A 26,043-nucleotide genomic window follows, 5' to 3' on the forward strand; every position below is an offset into this window, starting at 1 on the left:
TCACCTCTTTGCCTCTTTTTCCGGCCACGGTCCCGACCGCTCCTCCAACCCGCCCCTCGGGCAGCACTCCTGCGCCCAGCGCCGGCCCTGCCCGGACCAACTCGTCCTCTCTCTGGTCGCCGAGATCTCCGTCTTCTTTTGGGCGTCTCTGCTGCCCCCTGGAGAGGGGACCACTCTCAATGGGACCCTAAGACTTTCTTTTTTTTTTTTTTTTTTTTTAAGTAATCGTATTTGCTTGGTTTCAATTCTTTCTAAAGTCTACATGATTTCTGAATCTTATTTCCTAATAATCTCAAAAAATACTCATGTTTTAACTCACGCAATTATGATTAATTTTTTTCCGTTTCAAAAGAAATTTATTTATGATTCTTTTATTAACACACACAGGGGCTTTGGTCATCTGAACAAAGAATATTTTTTTTAAAGGAAGGTTTTTTAGGTCTTTGTTTTTCAAGGGAAATGAACACTTGTTACACGTTTGATTTTGACCTCAAGCCCTAATCAGATCTACTACCCTGGTGACCTAGAAGGAACTTTGTTGGCTCTGATACGCTTTTCCCTTTCTCAAGGCTCTTGGTAGATTGTCTCTTTGATGCCATTCTCTTAAACCTCTCTATTGTGTGAGAATATTACAAGAGTAAAGTGTACCCCATCATTCTTTGTCCTTTAGGGTCAGGGTTGCGCTCAGTCGCTCAGTCGCATCTGACTTTTCGCAAACGCGCCTGGCTCCTCTGTCCATCGGGATTCTCCAGGCAAGAATAGTGAAGTGGGTTGCTATGTCCCCCTCAAGGGAATCTTCCCAACCCAGGGATCAAACCTAGGTCTCCTGCATTGCAGGCAGATTCTTTACTGTCTGAGCTACCAAGGAAGGAGCTAAGAGAGGGTTATTGTAAGATTATATCTTTGCTGCCTCCTCAACCCACTTCCCCTCACTCAAAATGCTTAAATATTATTACCCCGTATCTGTTTGGAATGGGTTGTCTAAATAAACACACCTGACAGGTTACACAAGACAATGTGCCTCAAAACATAGCTCTCCCTTTCTCTCACAGAGGTATTCAAGTTCCAAAATATATTCCCACCATGTTCCCCGTCCATCTGTCTTTTGATTTTTCCCAGTCTTATCCAAAGCACTCTCATTCCTACATTCTTCACCCACTACATCCAAGTAGGGCCTTCCACTGCATGTCTAAAGTTGGAAGATTGTGATCCCAAGTCTTCAAAATTCCAGAAAACAATCCGGTCACATGGTAACAGCAAAATACAGGCCTTGCCCAACATTTCAAAAACACCGCAAACTAACAAAAATAAACTGAAAAAAAGTTTTAAGTCCTGTTTCCCTTGTGAGAGCAGTTCCCAAACAAAAGTTATTTTTTATGAACCAAATACATTTGACAATCTACACCCATATCAAAGTCACCAATCACTGACCCTAGGGGAGATTGTGCTTGTGCCTGACCAACTCTTTGGGACCCCAAGTACTGTAGCCTGCCAGGCTCCTCTATCCATGGAATTTTCCAGGCAAGAATACTGGAGTGGGTTACTCCAGGGGGTCTTTCCAACCCAAGGAGGGAACCCAGGTCTCCCACAGAAGCCCAGGGGAGACTGTTGTGTGAGTGAAAGAAAAATACATATAAAAACAGAATAGAGAAAATGAAGAGCTGTTTCAGTTTCCTCCAGGTGTCAACGCATTCTTACTAACTGAGTGCAGTCCAACAGCTGTAAATGTCAACCCTCCTTCAGGACAATTTGCTTTTCTCTATCTGCCAGACTAGCTGCACCAACATTCATACTGAGTGCAGTCCATCAGCTGTGAATGTTAACCTTCCTTCAGGATAATTTGCTTTTCTCTATCTGCCAGACTAGCTCCACCAACATTCCCTTGGCCTTCTCCTATGACTTCTGGCACAACCCACACTCTCATCAGCTTCCTCACTAGGATGCTAAAGGTGATTCAAGACTTTCTCCTCCGAGGTCTCCCCCCATGTTTTTGTTTGAATGAGTGTATTGTCCATCCAGTGGCTCAGATGGTAAAGAATATGCAGGATACCCGGGTTCAATCCCTGGGTCAGGAAGATCCCCTGGAGAAGTAAATGGCAACCCACTCCAGTATTCTTGAGAATCCTATGGACAGAGGAGCCTGGCAGGCCACAGTCCATGGGATTGCAGAGTTGGACGTGACTGAGCAACTAACAGGCACACTTTATTGTCCATCTTGCAGCTTCCCAGGAGGCTCAGACAGTAAAGAATCTGCCTGCAATGCAGGAGACCCAGGTTTCATCCACAACTTGGTTGGTCTTCAGATATGCTCTTGCATGCTCTCAGGTGAGAGCCATGACATCCTCCAGCAGCCTGTAATGACAAAGCAGAAAATGCTCCAAAGCTTCCTATAGAGCCAGCACTACCACTTCCACCCGTGCTTCTACCTAGCCCATGTCCAAGGCGAACATATTTCCTGCCTCCTCTTCAGAACTACACCCCCACCACCTGCCCTGGGATGGCTGATCAACAGTTACTGCTCAAGTCAAAGCGACCTGCACTGCTTGTCAATAGTATTTCAGAATTATCTTTTTAAAAATCTCCCTGTACTTATTTTGCTTTACCACTTCTCTGAAAGGAAACAGAGTTGCATGCAAACTGTGTGCAAACACAATCACGATAAAGTATTTTTAACTCCAATTTCACTTTAAGATATAACATGGTATGACAAACATGCATCTTCGTAGCTTTTAGTGCAGCCAATTTCTTAAAATATGGAAAAGTTCCATTTTATTCATTGTATCTACCCAGTTCAGAGCTAGTACAGAGCTATCTCACCCTTTTATATGCAGTAATATGTCAATATATTTCCAAGGAACACAAAAAACATTCTAGGGATAATCTGATCATTCTAATTTTTAAAAAGAAAGAAGGTTCTTTTTTTAAAAGCAAATTGGACTTTTGTTCTTTTCACTCATTGAATTATAATTAAGAGGTAAATAGTAAACAAAAGAAGTAGGGAAAACACTGAAAGTTCTCAATTTTCTCCAAAGAACTTACAGGAAAAATGAAAATCTAGGTTTCTCTCTCACTCTCTCATTTTTTTTTTCAGTTTAATGGTATTCTCACTTTTTTAAAGTTCTGGGACTATTTTTATACTTTATGTAGGATCACAATGATCGATTATTATTCCTATGCTGAATTTCTGGGTGCACCCTGATAGCTCTCATAAATAGAATTTAAGCCCCAAGATAAAGACATTATTAATTGGTTAGATTTACTCATCTGGTTTACTCACACCACCACACCTTTGTGCAAAGTAGAACCATGTCTAAGAAGCAGAGAAAAGTTCTTGGAATGTGATTAAAACATTCTAGAACCTTATCAGAAACTCTTATACAGATCCCATTTCCCTAGGCCACATCTTTGAGATCTATAAAAGAGAAAGAAAAGAACAAAGATCTGGGGAAAGCACAGAAATCTTGTGGATTCTATCAAATCAACAAGCTTGGGAGCTAGGATTGAATTTGGAGCCCCGGCAGGCCATTTCCTACTGGTGAAAGAACACAATACAATAAACAACACCTACTTATTGACAGAAACATAGAAGAACTGTCTTTTATTACATAACATCTTAAGTGTGATTGCTTCCTACTCTGGCATGCCCTCAGCTGTTTCTTTGTGACTTTTTCCTGTGATGTTTATCTTATCATGCATTAATGAGCATTATTACTGTTTACCAATATCTGATCCTCTTCCTCTCTGTATCCTGACACATGGGAAGACAGGCAAAATCATAAGATTTGTTTTGGCAGGAAAATGTGATCAGAAGTGGCTTGGGTCACATCTTGAGTAGAAGCATTTATGGCCAGTAGTCCAGGCCCCAGCTCACTCTTGCTGTCCAGCCTGACTCTTCCCCTTCAGTGATCATGGTGGAAACGTCCACCATGGAGGCTCCTTGTGATCATAGCATCAGCACATGGAGGACAGCTGTCCTGGAGAACCTCCCAGGCACACAGCACACTTCCTATGAGTGGGAAATAAACGTTTCTCACTTTGTTAAGCCACCGGGATTGTGGAATTGTTTGCTGCCTTGTTGTAAATCTATTCTATCCTGTTCAGTAAGGTTTTTATACTATGGTATATAAGATATCTTATCTTATCTTACATAACTTGTTTTATTATCATTTATGGTCTCCCAGGTCGAACCGAGTCGGACACAACTGAAGCGACTTAGCAGCAGCAGCAGGTGGCAGCAGGTGGTGCTAGTGGTAAACAACCCATCTGCCATAAGAGATTCCAGTTCCATCCCTGGGTCAGGAAGACCCCCTGGAGGAGGGCATGGCTTCCCACTCCAGTGTTTTTGCCTGGAGAATCCCCATGGACAGAGGAGCCTGGCAGGCTACAGTCCATGGGGTCGCACAGAGTCGGGCACAAGTGAAGCGATGTAAGACACACACACATTATCATTTATACATTTGGTTTATTGCATGAATGAACTACATGGTAAACTATTACTTTCTTACTATCATTGTATCGCCTGCAGAAACTTAGAGAATTGTATGCACATTAAAAAGTGTTCAGTTATAGTTTGACCATTTGAATTGAGAAAAGGACAAGAGGATGAAGATACAATTTAAAATGTTTGATGGGTATTATACCAAAAATCTGCACGTATATGATGTTTACTAAATGGTGGGGTAATAAATCACCCTCTGACACCCCTAAACCTTCCACTTCCACTGCTACCCCTCAAGCATATGTTCATGAGAAGCATCTCTGACAATCTGAAGAAGTACCTACTAAATAGCCCTATAGGCACCATTACCAATGTATCTGAAAATTTACCTTATATATTTTTTTACAGTACTCCTCTAATAACCCAATATTATAATGTTTTCAGCATTGATTAGAAGCTGTAACATTCAGTCAAATCCTAGTTTAAAAATTATACTACATGAGAATTATAAGAGCCCAAGCTAGCATATAAGATTGGAAAGATTCATTGCATTCTCTTAGCTGGTTTCCTTTCTTCCAGGCACTAGTGTGCTCTCTTTGTTTCTCTCTCTCTCTCTCTCTCTCTCTCTCTCTCTCTCTCTCTTTTCTCTCTCTTGCATTCTGTGCCCTCCCCAGACATCTACTTTTTCTTCCCTGCTTAAAAATCTCTAACTGAAGATACATATTTCCTAGAGCTCAAAGCACAAATCTTTCTAGTCTTATATTTGCTGACATGGTCCCCCCATTCCCTCAGCCAAATAATCCTTCGATTCCCAGATGTATTATATGCTCAGTTCTTCATGGGGCTTCATGAGTTTCTTTTTCTCCCTGATTGCCCTTGCTTCCTGCAGCCCACAACTTGAATTTCCTTCATCTCTCACAACGGAAATACTCATCTGTTGTTCATGACCCAAGCTAAGAGTCATGTCTTCTGTGAAGTTATTTCTTACTTCCCCAGTCAGAGTTACTAGCCCTCTTTTTTTTTTTTTTAACTACATTTACTACTGTAGCTCTTATTACATTTATAATTACTGGGTGATTTATCTGTGTCCCGCCCCGCCCCCCCACCCCCCCATGCGGCGAGCATCTTGAGAGAAAGGATTATTGGTTTTGTGCTGTATTTTATTCCAGCTGAAACTACAGTAGCTGACACTTATTAGGGTATTAATAAAGTCATTCCAATCCCAAAGAAAGGCAATGCCAAAGACTGCTCAAACTACCGCACAATTGCACTCATCTCACACGCTAGTAAAGTAATGCTCAAAATTCTCCAAGCCAGGCTTTAGCAATACATGAACCGTGAACTTCCAGATGTTCAAGCTGGTTTTAGAAAAGGCAGAGGAACCGAAGATCAAATTGCCAACATCTGCTGGATCATTTAAAAAGCAAAAGAGTTCCAGAAAAAACATATATTTCTGTTTTACTAACTATGGCAAAGCCTTTGACTGTCTGGATCACAATAAACTGTGGAAAATTCTTCAAGAGATGGGAATACCAGACCACCTGACCTGCCTCTTGAGAAACCTGTGTGCAGGTCAGGAAGCAACAGTTAGATCTGGACATGGAACAACAGTTCAGTTCAGTCTCTCAGGCATGTCTGACTCTTTGGGACCCCATGAATCACAGCATGCCAGGCCTCCCTGTCCATCACCAACTCCCGGAGTCCACCCAAACCCATGCCCATTGAGTCAGTGATGCCATCCAAACATCTTATGCTCTTTTGTCCTCATCGCCTCCTGCTCTCAATCTTTCCCAGCATTAGGGTCTTTTCAAATAAGTCAGCTCTTAGCATCAGGTGGCCAAAGTATTGGAGTTTCAGCTTCAACCACAGTCCCTCCAATGAACACCCAGGACTGATCTCCTTTAGGATGGACTGGTTGGATCTCCTTGCAGTCCAAGGGACTCTCAAGACTCTTCTCCAACATCACAGTTCAAAAGCATCAATTCTTCGGCACTCAGCTTTCTTTATAGTCCAACTCTCACATCCATACATGACCACTGGAAAAGCCATAGCCTTCACTAAATGGACCTTTGTTGACAAAGTAATGTCTCTGCTTTTTAATATGCTGCCTAGGTTGGTCATAACTTTCCTTCCAAGGAGTAAACGTCTTTTAATTTCATGGCTGCAATCACCATCTGCATTGATTTTGGAGCCCAGAAAAATAAAGTCAGCCACTGTTTCCGCTGTTTCCCCATCAGTTTGCCATGAAGTGATGGGACCAGATGCCATGATCTTAGTTTTCTGAATGTCGAGCTTTAAGTCAACTTTTTCACTCTCCTCTTTCACTTTCATCAAGAGGCTCTTTAGTTCTTCTTCACTTTCTGCCAGAAGGGTGGTGTCATCTACACATCTGAGGTTATTGATATTTCTCCCGGCAGTCTTGGTTCCAGCTGTGCTTCCTCCAGCCCAGAGTTTCTCATGATGTACTCTGCATATAAGTTAAAAAAGCAGGGTGACAATATACAGCCTTGATGTACTCTTTTTCCTATTTGGAACCAGTCTGTTGTTCCATGTCCAGTTATAACTGTTGCTTCCTGACCTGCATACAGGACTTTCATTATAGGGGACTGGAATGCAAAAGTAGGAAGTCAAGAAACACCTGGAGTAACAGACAAATTTGGCCTTGGAGTACAGAATGAAGCAAGGCAAAGGCTAATAGAGTTTTGCCAAGAGACACACTGGTCATAGCAAACACCCTCTTCCAACAACACAAGAGAAGACTCTACACGTGGACATCATCAGATGGTCAACACCAAAATCCGAATGATTATATTCTTTGCAGCCAAAAATGGAGAAGCTCTATGCAGTCAGCAAAAACAAGACAGGGAGCTGACTGTGGCTCAGATCATGAACTTCTTTTTGCCAAATTCAGACTGAAATTGAAGAAAGTGGAGGAAACCACTAGACCATTCAAGTATACCCTAAATCAAATACAGTGGAAATGAGAAATAGATTTAAGGGAATAGATCTGATAGACAGAGTGCCTGATGAACTATGGAACAACAGACTGGTTCCAAATAGGAAAAGGAGTACATCAAGGCTGTATATTGTCACCCTGCTTTTTTAACTTATATGCAGAGTACATCATGAGAAATGCTGGGCTGGAGGAAGCACAAGCTGGAATCAAGACTGCCGGGAGAAATATCAGTAACCTCTGATATGCAGATGACACCACCCTTCTGGCAGAAAGTGAAGAAGAACTAAAGAGCCTCTTGATGAAAGTGAAAGAGGAGAGTGAAAAAGTTGGCTTAAAGCTCAACATTCAGAAAACTAAGATCATGGCATCTGGTCCCATCACTTCATGGCAAACAGATGGGGAGACAGTGGAAACAGTGGCTGACTTTATTTTTCTGGGCTCCAAAATCACTGTAGATGGTGATTGCAGCCATGAAATTAAAAGACGCTTACTCCTTGGAAGGAAAGTTATGACCAACCTAGGCAGCATATTAAAAAGCAGAGACATTACTTTGTCAACAAAGGTCCATTTAGTGAAGGCTATGGCTTTTCCAGTGGTCATGTATGGATGTGAGAGTTGGACTATAAAAAAAGCTGAGTGCCGAAGAATTGATGCTTTTGAACTGTGATGTTGGAGAAGAGTCTTGAGAGTCCCTTGTGCAAGGAGATCCAACCAGTCCATCCTAAAGGAGATCAGTCCTGGGTGTTCACTGGAGGGATTGTGGTTGAAGCTGAAACTCCAATAATTCGGCCACCTGATGCAGAGAACTGACTCATTGGAAAAGACCCTGATGATGGAAAAGATTGAGGGCAGGAGGAGAAGGGGAGGACAGAGGATGAGATTGGATGGCATCACTGACTCAGTGGACATGAGTTTGAGTAAACTCCGGGAGTTGGTGATGGACAGGGAGGCCTGGAGTGCTGCGGTTCATGGGGTAGCAAAGAGCTGGACACAACTTAGCAACTGAACTGAACTGAACTGAAATATTGAGTGAATAAATGAATTGAATAAATGGCAAATGAGAATTTAAGAATCTAAAGTTAAAGAGGGGATTTTTAATATCACAGAGGCGATATGCCAAAATGATCCAATTAGCTACTTTCAGCTATATGTACTAATTATATCCATCAGCTAATTAAAAATACTAGAAAATAACAGAATTCTTTTCCAAAATTGTGGTAGATTTTGACTGGAGATAGTAAGCAGAGCACCAATGTTTATGACTGAATAACAATTTCAGATACTATCAGGACCTTCCCCTTATTGTTCCCTGTGACCTTTTCCAACACAGGCAACATAAGTATTGCTTATTCAGGAAAATGATGACACAGCAGAATACAGATAAGAAAAGAGTCCATTCTTAGCTTTCAGGTTTAGAAAGTTAAGAACCTGGCAAAGGCAAAAGGTTTTGAATATTATGTGCTCTCAGAGTCAGTTTCTGTTGCTCTTCACACTGGAAAAAAATAACAAAAGTGTTCCCAAATTTGGGAGATGGAGATGAAGAGAGAGGAAATAAATAAAGGATAGTTACTAGAAAACGAGATATAAAAAGTATGGTTTTCAAGTCAGTAGAATATTGATCTATCTAGTAGGAAAGGAAAGGGAATAAAAAGAGAAAAAGATGAGAAAGGTAACAAAATAAAAGTGTGGTAATTAGAAAACTTAAAATAGTATGGCTACAGTAACTCCATACAGTAATTATAGTAAATGTAAGTTAGTTACTCTAATAGATCAAAAGATAAAGACTTAAAGGTCCAGAAAATATGTTGTCTACAGAATCACCTTTAAAACAAAAGGATATACAAACAATTGAAAATAAATAGAAGAAAATATACTAGGCATACATGAATGAAAAGAAAATCAGGGTTGTGGTTTCAGTGTCAGATTAAATAGAACTTAATGTAATGAAGGGGGTCATGAAGAAATACCTGCCATTATAAGTATTAAGAAGATGATATTATACTTAAACATTTACACCCTAAATTGCTGTTAGATACAAAAAAAACAGCAACAAAAAGAATGACAGAAAAAAAATAGTGATTTTAACAAATCATTCTCAGATACTATAAGGTTAAATAAACTAAATATAAACAAATTTATAAATTTTAATAATATGATTTACAGTTTAAATATATGTAATGAATAAATGAATAGATATACAAATTTTTTTATAAAACACCTGTGAAAGTAGCTAAAAAATGGATATGAACCGCATCACCCAGGAAGCCCATAAATTCCAAAGGATTGCTATTATATACAATATGTTTCCTGATTAGTGTTCAAGTTAATTAGAAATTGAGAACAAAGGTTTACAAATCCATATATCTGGAAAGTAAGAAACATGGCATTGAATAATCCTGATTAAAAAGAAAATTTAAAATGTATAGAATTAAGTTTAAAAAAGAATTGTCTGTCAAAACTTATAGAATAAAGATAAATGTATTGACTAAAGTATTAGTGAAGTCGCTCAGTCATGTCCAACTCTTTGCAACCCCATGGACTGTAGCCTACCAGGATCTTCAGTCCATGGGATTTTCCAGGCAAGAATACTGGAGTGGGTTGCCATTTCCTTCTCCAGGGGATCTTCCCGACCCAGGGATCAAACCCAGGTCTTCCACATTGTAGGCAGACACTACCATCTGAGCTACCAGGAAAGCCTGATTAAAGTATACTTACCAAAATAAAAAATAAACAATGAATGAAAAAAATTAACTAAGACTTCAACTTAAAAAAAGCTAGAAAAAAATGTTATGGAAAAACCCAAGGAAATAATAAGTAAAGAAGGAATAAAGTAAAGTCTAGAAATCAGGAAAATAAGGAATGGGAAAACAACAGAAAGGAATAGCAAGGAAGAATGTTTACATATCTATTGAGCATCTGTGTTGTTTTAGAGGATTTGGTGATCATATTTTTGGTCTATTTTTAAAATTAAGGCCAAATCATAGAATCTCCACATATTAGGAAGCATAAAATTTTGTTCAATATACATTTTCTATATTTCTTCCAGTTTATCATTATCTTTTTGAAACATGACAAAAAGAATACATTTGTTGTTGATTTTTCCAAACACTCATGGAATAGTCAAAGAAATTAACTGCACCTTGTCTTTTAACATTGTTTAAGATGTCTTCACAAAAATTGAGATAATTATTAATTTACTTGGAAGGAAAGTTATGACCAACCTAGATAGCATATTAAAAAGCAGAGACATTACTTTGCCAACAAAGGTCCATCTGGTCAAGGCTATGGTTTTTCCAGTGGTCATGTATGGATGTGAGAGTTGGACTGTGAAGAAAGCTGAGCACCAAAGAATTGATGCTTTTGAACTGTGGTGTTGGAGAAGACTCTTGAGAGTCCCTGGGACTGCAAGGAGATGCAACCAGTCCATCCTAAAGGAGATCAGTCCTGGATGTTCATTGGAAGGACTGATACTGAAGCTGAAACTCCAATACTTTGGCCACCTCATGCAAAGAGTTGACTCATTGGAAAAGACCCTGAGGCTGGGAGGGATTGGGGGCTGGAGGAGAAGGGGATGACATAGGATGAGATGGCTGGATGGCATCACTGACTCAATGGGCATGAGTTTGAGTAAATTCCGGGAGTTGGTGATGGACAGGGAGGTCTGGTGTGCTGCTTGATTCATGGGGTCGCAAAGAGTCAGACACGACTGAGTGACTGAACTAACTAACTAACACCCCAAATACCGGTGCTACTTCTTAATGCTCTTGATAGATAAATGGATGGCAAGAATTATAAAAGCAACATTTTTAATTAGGTGATTGAGGCATCAAATAAGTGAGTAATGAGAATAATGTTGTAGAAAATGAACACAATGCATAGCAAAAGATTGCTAATCAGTTGCACAGTGCTTGGCACACAGAAGGTGATTAATGAAGTCTGGTGAATGAACATGTTTGGAGTTCTCTTGAATGCCAAAGAACAGAATCAGTTTCGGAAGTTAAAAATTTCTGCAGAGGAAACAGTTTTTTTCTTCTACCATAAGGCTGGGATAATTTTATAATACCCATTTTTGTCTTAATGCATAATTCAGAAGTGCCTCAAGTGGTCTGAAAAACTCTGTTATCATAAAAACCATTTGAGGGGTGAAAAGAAAGAAACATAGGGTTAAAAATGAACATTTGTTTTAATGCACATTTTCAGAACAGACAGCTCCACACCAGCCAAACATATGAAGTCAAGCACAAGTTATGAAATACTATTTGAATGAGGATATTAGTATGGAGAGATTAATCACTTCCTGCACTGTGTACTCTTTTATTATTGAGTAAAATTTCACATTTATGTTCTTCAGAATTATGTGGATTTACACTGATGTTATTGATGCTGCAATAAAATCGTCCCCTGTAAAAATGAATCCTGTTTAATTAGTATTTCTAATGGTCCCTAAAAAGCTTAAAAATAAATCTATTTTAAATCTATCATGGGAAATTATCCCACATTTTCCTTGCTGATTTTAAAATGCATCACTCAAGCCACTAATATAATAGAGATTAAAATGAACAAAAATACATGTAATAGTTTTAAAACCAATCTTAATTTTGAACTGGTAATGTATATAGAGGGTAGAGAGTTTGAAAAGTATAAATAGATAAATACACCAAAATGTAAGTCTCCCTTCCACTCCCTTCCCCAGATACACATTTCTTTCTGGAAACAGCCATTGTCACAAGTTTATTATGCATGGATCTAAAAATAAAGTAATAATAATGGCCATCATCTGTTGAATATTCAATTCTGCACCAAGGTTCCTCACAAAAATCATATGAGATAACTATTATTATCCTCACTTTACAAATAAGAATACTGAGTCATACAAACATTAAGTTTTTTTTTTAGGGTCATGGTTTGTAAGTAGGAGAATTTTGATTCAAACAAGAGCCATTACTCATATCTGTACAGGTTGTACTCAAACAGATACTATACTAGAGAAAACAGTTAAGAAGAAACTAGCTGAACAAGAGGGCTTCCCTGATGGTCTAGAGGTTAGGATTCTGCCTGCCCATACCAGGAATGTGGGTTGGATCCCTGGTTCAGAAAGACCCCACATGCTGTGGAGCTACTAAATCCATGTACCCCAACCACTGAACCCTCAATCTAGAGCCCATGCTCCATGCAATTAGAGAAGCCACCACAATGAGAAGCCCGCACACCACAAGGAAGAGTAGCCCCCACTCACTGCAACTAAAGTCCTCACACAGCAACAAAGATCCAGCACAACCAAATATTAATTAGAAAATTAAATAAATCTTAGCCCGGCTAGCTCAATCGGTAGAGCATGAGACTCTTAAATAAATCTTAAAAAAAAAAAAAAAGAAAGAAAGTAGCTGAACTGATAGTGAAGAACAGGGAAGCCTAGCATGCTGCAGTCCATGGGGTCACAAAGAGTCAGACACGATTTAGCAACTGAACAACAGGGTAATTGAGAGGGCAGTGGCAGAGCGGAGCAACCCCACGTCCAAGGTAAGGAGCAGCAGCTACGCTTTGCTGGAGCAGCTATAAAGAGATACTCCATGCCCAAGGTAACAGAAACCCAAGTAAGATGGCAGGTGTTGCGAGAGGGCATCAAAGGGCAGACACACTAAAACCATAATCACAGAAAACTAGCCAATCTGATCACAGGGACTACGGCCTTGTCTAACTCAATGAGACTAAGCCATGCCATGTGGGGCCACCCAAGACGGACGGGTCATGGTGGAGAGAGCTGACAGAATGTGGTCCACTGGAGAAGGGAATGGCAACCCACTTCAGTATTCTTGCCTTGAGAGCCCCATGAACAGCATGAAAAGGCAAAATGATAGGATACTGAAAGAGGAACTCCCCAGGTCGGTAGGTGCCCAATATGCTACTGGAGATCAGTGGAGAAATAACTCCAGAAAGAATGAAGGGATGGAGCCAAAGCAAAAACAATACCCAGTTGTGGATGGGACTGGTGATAGAAGCAAGGTCCCATGCTGTAAAGAGCAATATTGCATAGGAAGCTGGAACATTAGGTCCATGAATCAAGGCAAATTGGAAGTGGTCAAACAGGAGATGGCAAGAGTGAATGTCGACATTCTAGGAATCAGCAAACTAAAACGGACAGGAATGGGTGAATTTAACTCAGATGACCATTATATCTAGTACTGCGGGCAGCAATCCCTTAGAAGAAATGGAGTAGCCATCATGGTCAACAAAATAGTCTGAAATGCAGTACTGGGATGCAGTCTCAAAAATGACAGAATGATCTCTGTTCGTTTCCAAGGCAAACCATTTAATACCATGGTAATCCAAGCCTATGCCCCAACCAGTAACGCTGAAGAAGCTGAAGTTGAATGGTTCTATGAAGACCTGCAAGACCTTTTAGAACTAACCCCCCAAAAAGATGTCCTTTTCATTATAGGGGACGGAAATGCAAAAGTAGGAAGTCAAGAAACACCTGGAGTAACAGACAAATTTGGCCTTGGAGTACAGAATGAAGCAGGGCTAAGGCTAATAGAGTTTCGCCAACAAAACGCACTGATCATAGCAAAAACCTTCTTCAACAGCACAAGAGAAGACTCTCCAGATGGACATCACCAAATGGTCAACACAGAAATCAGATTGATTATATTCTTTGCAGCCAAAAATGGAGAAGCTGTATACAGTCAGCAAAAACAAGACGGGGAGCTGACTGTGGCTCAGATCATGAACTCCTTATTGCCAAATTCAGACTTAAATTGAAGAAAGTAGGGAAAACCACTAGACCATTCAGGTATGACCTAAATCAAATCTTATGACTATACACTGGAAGTGAGAAATAGATTTAAGGGAACAGATCTGATAGACAGAGTGCCTGATGAACTATGGACAGAGATTCGTGACATTGTATAGGACACAGGGATCAAGACCATCCCCATGGAAAAGAAATGCAAAAAGGCAAAATGGTTGTCTGAGGAGGCCTTACAAATAGCTGTGAAATGAAGAGAAGCAAAAAGCAAAGGAGAAAAGGAAAGATATTCCCATTTGAATGCAGAGTTCCAAAGAATAGCAAGGAGAGATAAGAACGCCTTCCTTAGCGATCAATGCAAAGAAATAGAGGAAAACAACAGAATGGGAAAGACTAGAGATATCTTCAAGAAAATTAGAGATACCAAGGGAACATTTCATGCAAAGATGAGAACAATAAAGGACAGAAATGGTATGGACATAACAGAAGCAGAAGATATTAAGAAGAGGTGGCAAGAATACACAGAAGAACTGTACAAAAAAGATCTTCACAACCCAGATAATCACAATGGCGTGATCACTCACCTAGAGCCAGACATCCTGGAATGTGAAGTCAAGTGGGCCTTAGAAAGAATCACTACGAACAAAGCTAGTGGAGGTGATGGAATTCCAGTTGAGCTATTTCAGATCCTGAAAGATGATGCTGTGAAAGTGCTGCACTCAATATGCCGGCAAATTTGGAAAACTCAGCAGTGGCCACAGGACTGGAAAAGTTCAGTTTTCATTCCAAGCCCAAAGAAAGGCAATACCAAAGAATGCTCAAACTACTGCACAATTGCACTCATCTCACACGCTAGTAAAGTAATGCTCAAAATTCTCCAAGCCAGACTTGGAGAACCATGATCCATGAACTTCCAGATGTTCAAGCTGGTTTTAGAAAAGGCAGAGGAACCAGAGATCAAATTGCCAACGTCTGCTGGTTCATCAAAAGAGCAAAAGAGTTCCAGAAAAACATATACTGCTTTATTGACTATGCCGAAGCCTTTGACTGTGTGGATAACAATAAACTGTGGAAAATCCTTCAAGAGATGGGAATACCAGACCACCTGACCTGCCTCTTGAGAAACCTATATGCAGGTCAGGAAGCAACAGTTATAACTGGACATGGAACAACAGACTGGTTCCAAATAGGAAAAGGATTTTGTCAAGGCTGTATATTGTCCCCCTGCTTATGTAACTTATATGCAGAGTACATCATGAGAAACGCTGGGCTGGGTGAAGCACAAGCTGGAATCAAGATTGCCGGGAGAAATATCAATAACCTCAGATATGCAGATGACACCACCCTTCTGGCAGAAAGTGAAGAGGAACTAAAAAGCCTCTTGATGAAAGTGAAAGAGGAGAGTGTAAAAGTTGGCTTAAAACTCAACATTCAGAAAACTAAGATCATGGCATCTGGTCCCATCACTTCATGGCAAACAGATGGGGAAACAGTGGAAGCAGTGTCAGACTTTCTTTGGGCTCCAAAATCACTGCAGATGGTGATTGCAGCTGGGAAATTAAAAGACACTTACTCTTTGGAAGGAAAGTTATGACCGACCTATATAGCATATTAAAAAGCAGAGACATTACTTTGCCAACATAGGTCTGTCTAGTCAAGGCTATGGTTTTTCCAGTGGTCATTTATGGATGTGAGAGTTGGACTGTGAAGAAAGCCGAGTGCTTAAAAAGTCATACTTTTGAACTGTGGTGTTGGAGAAGACTCTTGAGAGTTCCTTGGATTGCAAGGAGATGCAACCAGTCCATCCTAAAGGAGATTAGTCCTGGGTATTCATTGGAAGGACTGATGCTGAAGCTGAAACTCCAATACTTTGACCACCTCATGTGAAGAGTTGGCTCATTGGAAAAGACCCTGATGCTGGGAGGGGTTGGGGGCAGGAGGAGAAGGGGTCGACAGAGGATGAGATGGATGGATGGCATCATTGACTCGATGGATATGAGTTTGAGTAAATTCTGGGAGTTTGTGATGGACAGGGAGGCCTGGCGTGCTGCGATTCATGGTGTCGCAAAGAGTCGGACACGACTGAGCGACTGAACTGAGCTGAACTGAGAGACTTAGAGCAGTGGGGAACCCATATTACACCTATGACTGAAAAATCTAGAGTAGGAAATGGTGTTAATGGAACTTGAAGGGAGCACTGCCCAGCAGAGCCTATACAGTAAATCTACATATGAATGAGTTCCACTCCAAGAGCAGGTTCATAAGTCCATTTGTTCATAAGTCAAGCACAGTTAGACTAGGTACCCAACTAACACTATCTTACTGTACTATAATGGGTTTATAATATTTCTTCCACAAATAATGCATAAAAAATAAGCAAAAAATTAAAAAAAATTTTTTTAATCTTACAATGCAGTACCTTGAGAAGTACAGTTGGCAACCCACTCCTGTATTCTTGTCTGGGAAATCCCATGGACAGAGGGCCCTGGTGGGCTACAGTCCATAGGATCGTAAAAGAGTCAGACAAGACTTAGCAACTAAACAACCACAGTATGACAGCTGGCATACAGGGACTGGCACTGTGTGAACTGACAAGAAGAGTTACTGCCTGGAGAGAAGTTACTGACTGGGAGATGGCAGAGCTGAGAGACCATCAGCAACAGGAGATGGAGGGCAAGCTGCAGTTTCACTCACCTTTGCCATGGCATTGGACGTGTAGATGCATGTTTGAGTCTTTGGAATTTCACAACTTGAAGGTTCACATGTAGGGGACTAACTGGGGGTGGAGAGAGCAGCTTCTGCCAAAGATCCAGCATAGAGAAGGGAGCGAGCAGAGAAGAAATGCCCTGATCTTGCTGTCCTCTTGTATGACATTTCCTGCTGGTATATATGCCACTGGACAAGCAAAAGGGGCACAAGTAATACAGTCCTCACAGAAGATGATTTTCCAAGGCAGAAGGCAAGCGGTTATAATTCAAATATCAAAAATGCAAGCGTATGTAGCACTAACCAAGTGGGGAGAAGGCCATGTCCAATTTATATATGCAGGTTCTGTATCATAAATATGAATCCCTGGGCAGTTTGCTCAGGACAAAAAGAACCTTTCTGTGATATGCTATTTTTAATTGCAAAAGGATTACCATCATCATCTTCTCCTTCAGAAAGTAACATTAACTCAAAACAATAGATTCTGCAGTTTATTTTTCATGTTTGTTATGATAATACCTTTATCAACTACATCAGTATTGCATGAAACTGTATCTGTTAGAATGTTTATTGTAAGAACTGACTCTACACTCCTACTTTGTGATATATACCGAGCATTGTGATGCCTAAGATACTAACAATAAACCTAATAACTGCTCTGTCACTTCACTGGTATTTAATTAGCATGAAATATATTGCTAATTGGGATTCATTAAAACATTTATTTTGGCTTTCTCCTTATAGACCTATTTACACAAAACAGGCTTTGTGATCCCAACAACTTCATGTCTAAACACATGTCAAAGCATTTTTCTTACATGATGTGTATGATAATTTCAGTCTGAAGAGCTGATGACATCAGCCACAGAGGGCTGACAATGAGAAGAAGAGATGTATAGGAAACCCTGAAGAACATCAACATTTAAGGGAATTACAGACCAAAATGTAGCATGCAAAAAGGCTAAGAAGGATGAACCAGAGACATAGGAAGAATGTGGTTTTGCATGGAAACCCAGGAAAAAAAGAAGTGGTCCATATTTTAAAAAGGTACATACAGATCAAATAAGGTGAAGACTGAATTGGTCCCCCTCCATATTTAGTCACATGCCATGTTAATGGTGACTACAGAGAGTGTACTTTTAGTAAGAGCAGGACAGTGAATGAGAAATGCAGACATTAAAATGCTAAGTATAGACAAAATTTTAGAGCTTGCTTGGCTGTGCAGAGAAGAATAAAGGCTTGTAGCTGAAGAAGGAGGTAGGGGGACAGGAGATGATTTTCAATTTGGTTCAGTTTAGTTGATTTTTAGCTTAAAAAAATCAACTATTTGATTGAGACTATTGAGCACAGTTAAACACTACAGGGAAGAAACAAGTGAAGTGAGAGAAGTTGAATATACAGAAGAGAAAACAGTTACTCAAAAAATGGAACAAAGCATCTGTTACAAAGTAGATGTTTGGTAGGTATCTGTTAAATAAATGAGTGAATTCCTCTATAAGTAGGGAGGCATTTAAGCCAGCAACCAAGTGAAGGAATTACTTGTAGACATGAGCCATGAGATCTCTTCCATCAAAAAGGCAGAAAAGAAGGACACAGTTGTAGATGCACGTCATTTGGTAGGTGTGAGGTCAAGAATTTGAGAAAGTTCTATTAGATGATTTCTATTTTCTCGGTGAAATGAATGATGAAATCATCTGAGAGATAAAATCTGAGGGTGGCAGATTGGAAGGACTGAGAAGAATGAGAAAGATTTCTGAATCGTATTCTGAAAGGATGCTTCAGAGAGAAGCCCCTTTAAGCAGCTGCCAGCCTCTGCAGTGTGCGCGGTGGCTGGTGAAAGGGGTCGCAGCGCATGCTCCCAGTACAGGGCCTCAGGGCCCCACCAGGTCAACTCACCATTACGCGGCATCCTTCCCTGCTCCTCCCTCACTTGAAATTTTTGGCCATGGTCTTCAGAATTTTTTCTCTGCTTTATTCTTGTCACTGTTCCACCAGATTTGGTAGATATTGATAGCACCCTGGGGGCTCCCCTGGGGGATCAGACAGTAAAGAATCTGCCTCAAATGCAGGAGACTCAGGTTTGATCCATGGATAAGGAAGATCCCCCTAGAGGAGGGCATGGCAACCCACTCCAGTATTCCTACCTGGAGAAGCGCATGGACAGAGGAGCCTGGTGGGCTACAGTCCATGGGGTGGCAAAGACTCAGACACAACTGAGTGACCCTGAGTACATGCGCACGCGTGCACACACACACACACACACACACACACACACACACACAGCTAGTTCATGACCTTGGACCATTCAGCCTCCTAACCTGGGCAATGTCTCATGGTTCCACTGGAGGACATTTTTAATTAGCTCATTACAATTCTGAGACCTGCTGAGTCAAATATGACCCTATCACCAAGGTACTCACCAGTCTTCAAAGGATCAAACTGGGCACAAGATCTAAGAAGGCAGGGAAAAACGTCAAAGTGAAATTCGCTCAGTCATGTCCGACTCTTTGTGAGCCCATGGACTGTATAGTCCATGGAATTCTCCATGGAATTCTTCAGGCCAGAATACTGGAGTGGGTTAGCCTTCCCCTTCTCCAGGGGATCTTTCCAATCCAGGGATCAAACCAGGTCTCCTGCATTGCAGGCAGATTCTTTACCAGCTGAGCCACAAGGGAAGCCCAAGAATTCTGGATTAGGTAGCCTATCCCTTCTGCAGCAGATCTTCCCAACCCAGGAATCGAACCAGGGTCTCCTGCACTGCAGGGATATTCTTTACCAACTGAGCTATCAGGGAAACCTGGTAAGAAGGCACGGAAGCCTACTTCGTTGTCTACTGAGCCTCTCCGCACAGAACTTGAGTCATCTTTGCACTGACACCCTTGCTCTAACCTGCTTAAGTCCTAAGGGCTTCAATCCCTCCACTCTCCCAGGAACCTGGCAGTGGAAAGGACTTGTCCCCTTGAGAGGAGATGCTGCTTGAAATTTACATCAACATGACCTTAGCAAAGAGCCTCAACCGGTAAACTTTATTAGGATACAACATAGAAAGCCTAACATGCTCCCAAAAGAGAAAACAGTCATAAGATAAGCAGTTCTGTTACAACAGTCAGAGGAACTCCTAAATCTGTATACAGCTAAATATTATAGTCCAACACAAGAGTTGAGCAGACATAAACTACATGTCAATTGTAGTCATGAAGAGGTGGCAAGAATACACAGAAGAACTGCACAAAAAGATGTTCATGACCCAGATAACCACAGTGGTGTGATCACTCACCTAGAGCCAGACATCTTGGAATGTGAAGTCAAGTGGGTCTTAGGAAGCATCATTACGAGCAAAGCTAGTGGAGGTGATGGAATTCCAGTTGAGCTATTTCAAATCCTCTAAGATGATGCTGTGAAAGTGCTGCACTCAATATGCCGGCAAATTTGGAAAACTCAGCAGTGGCCACAGAACTGGAAAAGGATTGGATTTCATTCCAATTCCAAAGAAAGGCAATGCCAAAGAATGTTCAAACTACTGCACAATTGCACTCGTCTCACACGCTAGCAAAGTAATGTTCAAAATTCTCCAAGCCAGGCTTCAGCAATATGTGAACCATGAACTTCCAGATGTTCAAGCTGGTTTTAGAAAAGGCAGAGGAACCAGAGATCAAATTGCCAACATCTGCTGGATCATCAAAAAAGCAAAAGAGTTCCAGAAAAACATCTACTTCTGTTTTATTGACTATGCCAAAGTCTTTGACTGTGTGGATCACCACAAACTATAATTGAAAATTCTTCAAGAGATGGGAATACCAGACCACCTGACCTGCCTCCTAAGAAATCTGTATGCAAGTCAAGAAGCAACAGTTAGAACTGGACATGGAACAACAGACTGGTTCCAGATTGGGAAAGGAGTACATCAAGACTGTATATTGTCACCCTGATTATTTAACTTATATGCAGAATATGTCATGCAAAATGCCGGGCTGGATGAAGCACAAGTTGGAGTCATTGCCAAGAGAAATATCAATAACCTCAGATACACAGATGACATCACCCTTATGGCAGAAAGTGAAAAAGAACTAAAGAGCCTCTTGATGAAATTCAAAGAGGAGAGTAAAAAAGTTGGCTTAAAGCTCAACATTCAGAAAACTAAGATCATGGCATCTGGTCCCATCACTTCATGGCAAATAATGGGGAAACAATGGAAACAGTGATAGACTTTATTTTGGGGGGCTCCCAATCACTGCAGATGATGACTGCAGCCATGAAATTAAAAGACGCTTACTCCTTGGAAGAAAAGCTATGACCAACCTAGACAGCATATTAAAAAGCAGAGATGTTACTTTGCCAACAAAGGCTTGTCTAGTCAAAGCTATGGTTTTTCCAGTAGTCATGTATGGATGTGAGAGTTGGACTATAAAGAAAGCTGAGTGCAGAAGAATTGATACTTTTGAACTCTGGTGTTGGAGAAGACTCTTGACAGTCCCTTGGACTGCAAGGAGATCCAACCAGTCCACCATAAAGGAAATCAGTCTTGAATATTCATTAGAAGGACTGATACTGAAGCTGAAACTCCAATACTTTGGCCACCTGATGCAAGGATCTCACTCATTGGAAAAGACCCTAATGCTAGGAAAGATTGAAGACAGGAGGAGGAAGGGGAAGACAGAGGATGAGATGGTTGGATGGCATCACCGACTTGATGGACCTAAGCTTGAGTAAGCTCCAGAGTTGATGATGGACAGGGAAGCCTGACATGCTGCAGTCCACGGGGTCACAAAGAGTCAGACACAGCTGAGCGACTGAACTGAACTAATAAACAATGTGTATATAAAGTATTTTTTAGAAACTAGGTAATTTTAACTCAGTTCTCAACAAAATTTCAGAGAATGCAATTCAAAGTCTTGGATAATATATATAGCTTCATGAAAAACTTTGCCAAATAACTGATAATCTAGTATTGAGATTATGTAAGAGAAAATACTGACAAACGTCGCTTAGGAAATTTATTTTAAGCAAAAGTGGAGGGAGGAGGTGGAAGAAAGGAAAAATGACGTCTGAAAAGTTAAAAATACTCTGAGAAGGAGTGAGACCACCTCTGGATTATATAGTTACAAAATTTTTCCTTCACTTTGCTCTAATGTCTATGAAACAGTTATTTAGACAACGCAGTATTTTTTACAGTTATGGCTGTAACTCTAGAGGAGAACTAGTCATGTTTTGGATCATTAAACTCAGTTGTACCTTTGATTAAAATTCCACTCTTCTCTCAGCTTTTCATTGCGATACTCCCTGTTTTAAAGAATTCTCCCTTGTTAAATGGTGCATTGCTTCCTTATTAAAAAAATAAAAAAGGCAATGAGAGGCAGATCGCTGAAAGAAGCTATTATTTTCTTATTACTCTGCAAAAACAATAGAAAAAGTCCTGAAACAGGGAAGCTAGAAAAACTGTCATTGGACTTCCTCTCTTATAAAAGAAGGAAAAACTTATTTTCAAAATAAGCAAAGAAAAAAGCTGGACAACTCTCATGCATAATTTTCATCAGAAAAAAGAGAAGGCGCAGAATAAAATTCTCACAAACCGTGACATAAACACTTCAAAAAGACATGCTGACCAAATGTGAAACTGTAAAATCTAATATTTCAAATCAAGCTAAAAGAAATTAAGAAAAGTATAGAAGCTGTGAAAGAATAATATAAATTAGCATTAGAGAAACTCAAAAATAGCAAATGCAGAATCCAGAGTCATAAAGCAAGGAAGCTGAGACCTTTGTTGAGTTTCTGTCTGCCCTTTCTTCCATCTGGCCCATCAAACTTAGCCCATTATTTTCTAGGCTAATTCTGTGTTTGCCACAGGCCTGTGCGGTGCTAATAGAAATAGCAGATTAACCACATGGTAGCTTTCATTGAGCAAGAAGCCAATGAGAAAGAAAAACAGCAGCAAAGGAAAAGAAAAGGTAAAAACTGACAAAAGTTATCTTGAGCAAACAAAGTGGGTAATTACATTCAGCTCTAGTCAATTATTGGCATGGGACAATGTACATGCAGTATTTTGGGGCCTGCTAATTTTTTAAAAGACTGTCAAATTGAAAAATTTTATGGAGTTCAAAAGCGCATTTCTGCTGGACAATTAGTTGTGTGACTCTTAAACTGAGGCTAAAGAAAAACCACCTATTTATTTATTTCGCCATTCATTCATTCAATATTCAGTTTTATTGTTTGACGTTTTAGTAATGATTACATAACTTATAATAAGGCACTTTAAAGGATGATCCTTTTATTTTATTATTTTACAACATTATTCATGTTTCACATATATTAGAGTATGATTCCTGTCTTCAAATGTATACCATGACTTGGGAGAGTTTTAATGTTTAGATTATTTATTCTGTTCATCTTAACATATCCCTCAGTCTTATGGTCAGTTTCTTTTAAAATGTTTTAAATATTTTAGTCAAATTAGTTTTTCCAAATGATTTGTATGTAAAACTACTTTTAGAAATTTGTTAGAGTCAATCAAGCATCTTTTATTGCCTATTATGGAACAAGCTGCTTACCAATTCATGTATCACTAATCAGAATATAAAAAGCACATCATCTGGCTGAAAGTATACTTTAATTATGGTAGTATGTATGATTTAGGTCAGCTGTATGATAAAAATTGCTCTATGGTGTACCCTGGTCTCCCATCTTGAAGTAAGAACAAATATATTTACAGACTAAAAATGCTAATGTTTTTTAATTTTTTAGTAAAACATGGTAAATTATCAGGAAATAAAAAAACCAACTTACCTATTGTACAGCACAAGGAACTCTACTCAATATTCTGTAATAACCTATATGGGAAAAGAATCTGGAAAAGGATGGAGATATACATATGGAGATATATATATGCATAACTGAATCACTTTGCTGTACATCTGAAACTAACATTGTAAATCAACTATACTCCAATATAAAATAAAAATTAAATTAAATTTAAAGTAAAATTTTAAAAAGAAAATACAATTTTTAAAATATTATTTACGGAGTGAAGTAAGCCAGAAAGATAAAAACCATTACAGCATACTAACACATATATATGGAATTTAGAAAGATGGTAACGATAACCCTATATGCAAAACAGAAAAAGAGACACAGAAGTACAGAACAGACTTTTGAACTCTGTGGGAGAAGGTGAGGGTGGGATGTTTCAAAAGAACAGCATGTATATTATCTATAGTGAAACAGATCACCAGCCCAGGTGGGATGCATGAGACAAGTGCTCGGGCCTGGTGCACTGGGAGGACCCAGAGGAATCAGGTGGAGAGGGAGGTGGGAGGGGGGATCGGGATGGGGAATACGTGTAACTCTATGGCTGATTCATGTCAATGTATGACAAAACCCACTGAAATGTTGTGAAGTAATTAGCCTCCAACTAATAAAATAAAATTTAAAAAAATAAATAAATAAAATAAAATAAAATTTGCTATCAACTGAAAAAAAAATAAATGTAATACAATTATAAATTATATATAATTAAAATTATAAATTATTTATAATTTTATAAAATTAAAAAAATTTTAACATAATATAATTTTTAAAATAAAATATAAATCTATATGGAAATTTTCACACAAATAAAAAGGACAATGGTATAATGAACCCAAATATACACATCATCCAACTCCAACAATTATTAATAAATGGCTAATCTTTCACTTACACTCCAACCAATATCTAAATGTTTATGGGTAGAAACAAACTCCTCAGCCTGTTTGTACTCACCCTGTAATTTCAAAATCACTGCCACAGGAAATCTTATCTCCTCAAGGGCATGACCAATGTCATTCTCCTCAGTATCCTTAACTCGGTATGTGTGCTACAGAGGAGACACCAAATATATGAATGATGAATGGTTAGATGTCTACACTAAAAGCAAAGGGTTTTTCACACCCATCTATAAGTGGCATTTTTAGCAAGAAATAAAAAAATACCCTCTTTTCTCATCCCCCAAACTGTTACTGCTTCTACAGTGTGAAGGGGTTTGCACATGTTGGGAGGAGGCAGTCGGCTTCTCCAGGGTTTCCCACATGCCCTGCCATTTCTTTGTAAACTCCTGTGGGTCAGAATGTTAATATCTGTCTGAATTCCTCAAACCTGTTGCTTACTCATCATGGGTCAGAATCTGAAATCAACCTACATCCTGCAGTTATATCCTTAATAGTAACAGTGCTTTAGTAGCACATCTTAAATATTTCTTTGCCCGTTCCCTTGGCACAGAAATGGGAAACATAATGAGATATGTAAGTGCTTTTCTTTAACAAATGTTCTTCATATGCTGAAATAGTAACTAGCTGAAGGTTAATAGCTACTTTCTCCTGGGGTACTTGGAATTCAAAAGAGAATAAATCAGGATCAAGTTAATCACACTATGTAATCCATAATATTCAGTATTTCTGTGTGCTATGAAATGGCACATCAATGGATGGACTATCCCCCTTGTCAAATACAGGACTAGTCAAATCGGCACCCTTCATTGGAAAATAACACGTAAAATAGTAAAATTCCATTTAAATGATGACGGATAAGTTCTTGTTCAAATTTGAAAACCTTAATACTTAAATTCTGAAATTCTTGATAAATATAGTAGAATGAGGTCTTCCCAGGTGACGCTAGTGGTGAAGAACTCTCCTGCCAATTCAGGAAACCTAAGAGATGCGAGTCAATCCCGGGGTGGGAAAGATCCCCTGGGTGAGGGCATGGCAACCTACTCCAGTATTCTTACCTGGAGAATCCCATGGACAGAGCATCCTGGTGGGTTACAGTCCATAGGGTCGCAAAGAGTCAGATATAAGCAATTTAGCATGCATAGTAACAGTAGGATGAATAGGCTAAATTTATACTAGCATCATTTATTTTGGGAGAATTAATACTAATATTAATGAATGATCACAAATGTAAGTAGATTATTTCTTTAGGCAATATATAAGAAGTTATTTAGTACGTTACCTCTAGAATTTTTAGATGAGTTGACTTGTGCCTGTGCAGAGAAGAGTACATAGCACTCCTGACTGCTTATACTTAAAAAGGACAGCTGCCAAGGTTGGCCCTTCATTGGCATCTGGGAGCTTGGATTCCAGGAGAATTCCCACCATTGACTGATATGAGCGGTTCACTGTGTCTCAACTGTTTTTACACACAATATAATTATGCAACCGTCTGCATTCC

General features: G+C 39.6%; 1 long non-coding RNA gene across 1 annotated transcript; it reads right to left on the reverse strand.

Moving 5' to 3' along the window:
• Positions 1-406: 406 nt before the first annotated feature.
• Positions 407-25,646, reverse strand: LOC136144043 (uncharacterized). Its single transcript, XR_010658470.1, has 3 exons — positions 24,601-25,646; positions 23,626-23,686; positions 407-2,352 (listed from the first exon to the last, which is right to left on the reverse strand). It is a non-coding gene; the product is annotated as an uncharacterized lncRNA (long non-coding RNA).
• Between the last annotated feature and the right edge of the window lie 397 nt (positions 25,647-26,043).

This window comes from Muntiacus reevesi, chromosome 11, assembly GCF_963930625.1.
Source record: "Muntiacus reevesi chromosome 11, mMunRee1.1, whole genome shotgun sequence".
Classification (NCBI taxonomy): domain Eukaryota; kingdom Metazoa; phylum Chordata; class Mammalia; order Artiodactyla; family Cervidae; genus Muntiacus; species Muntiacus reevesi.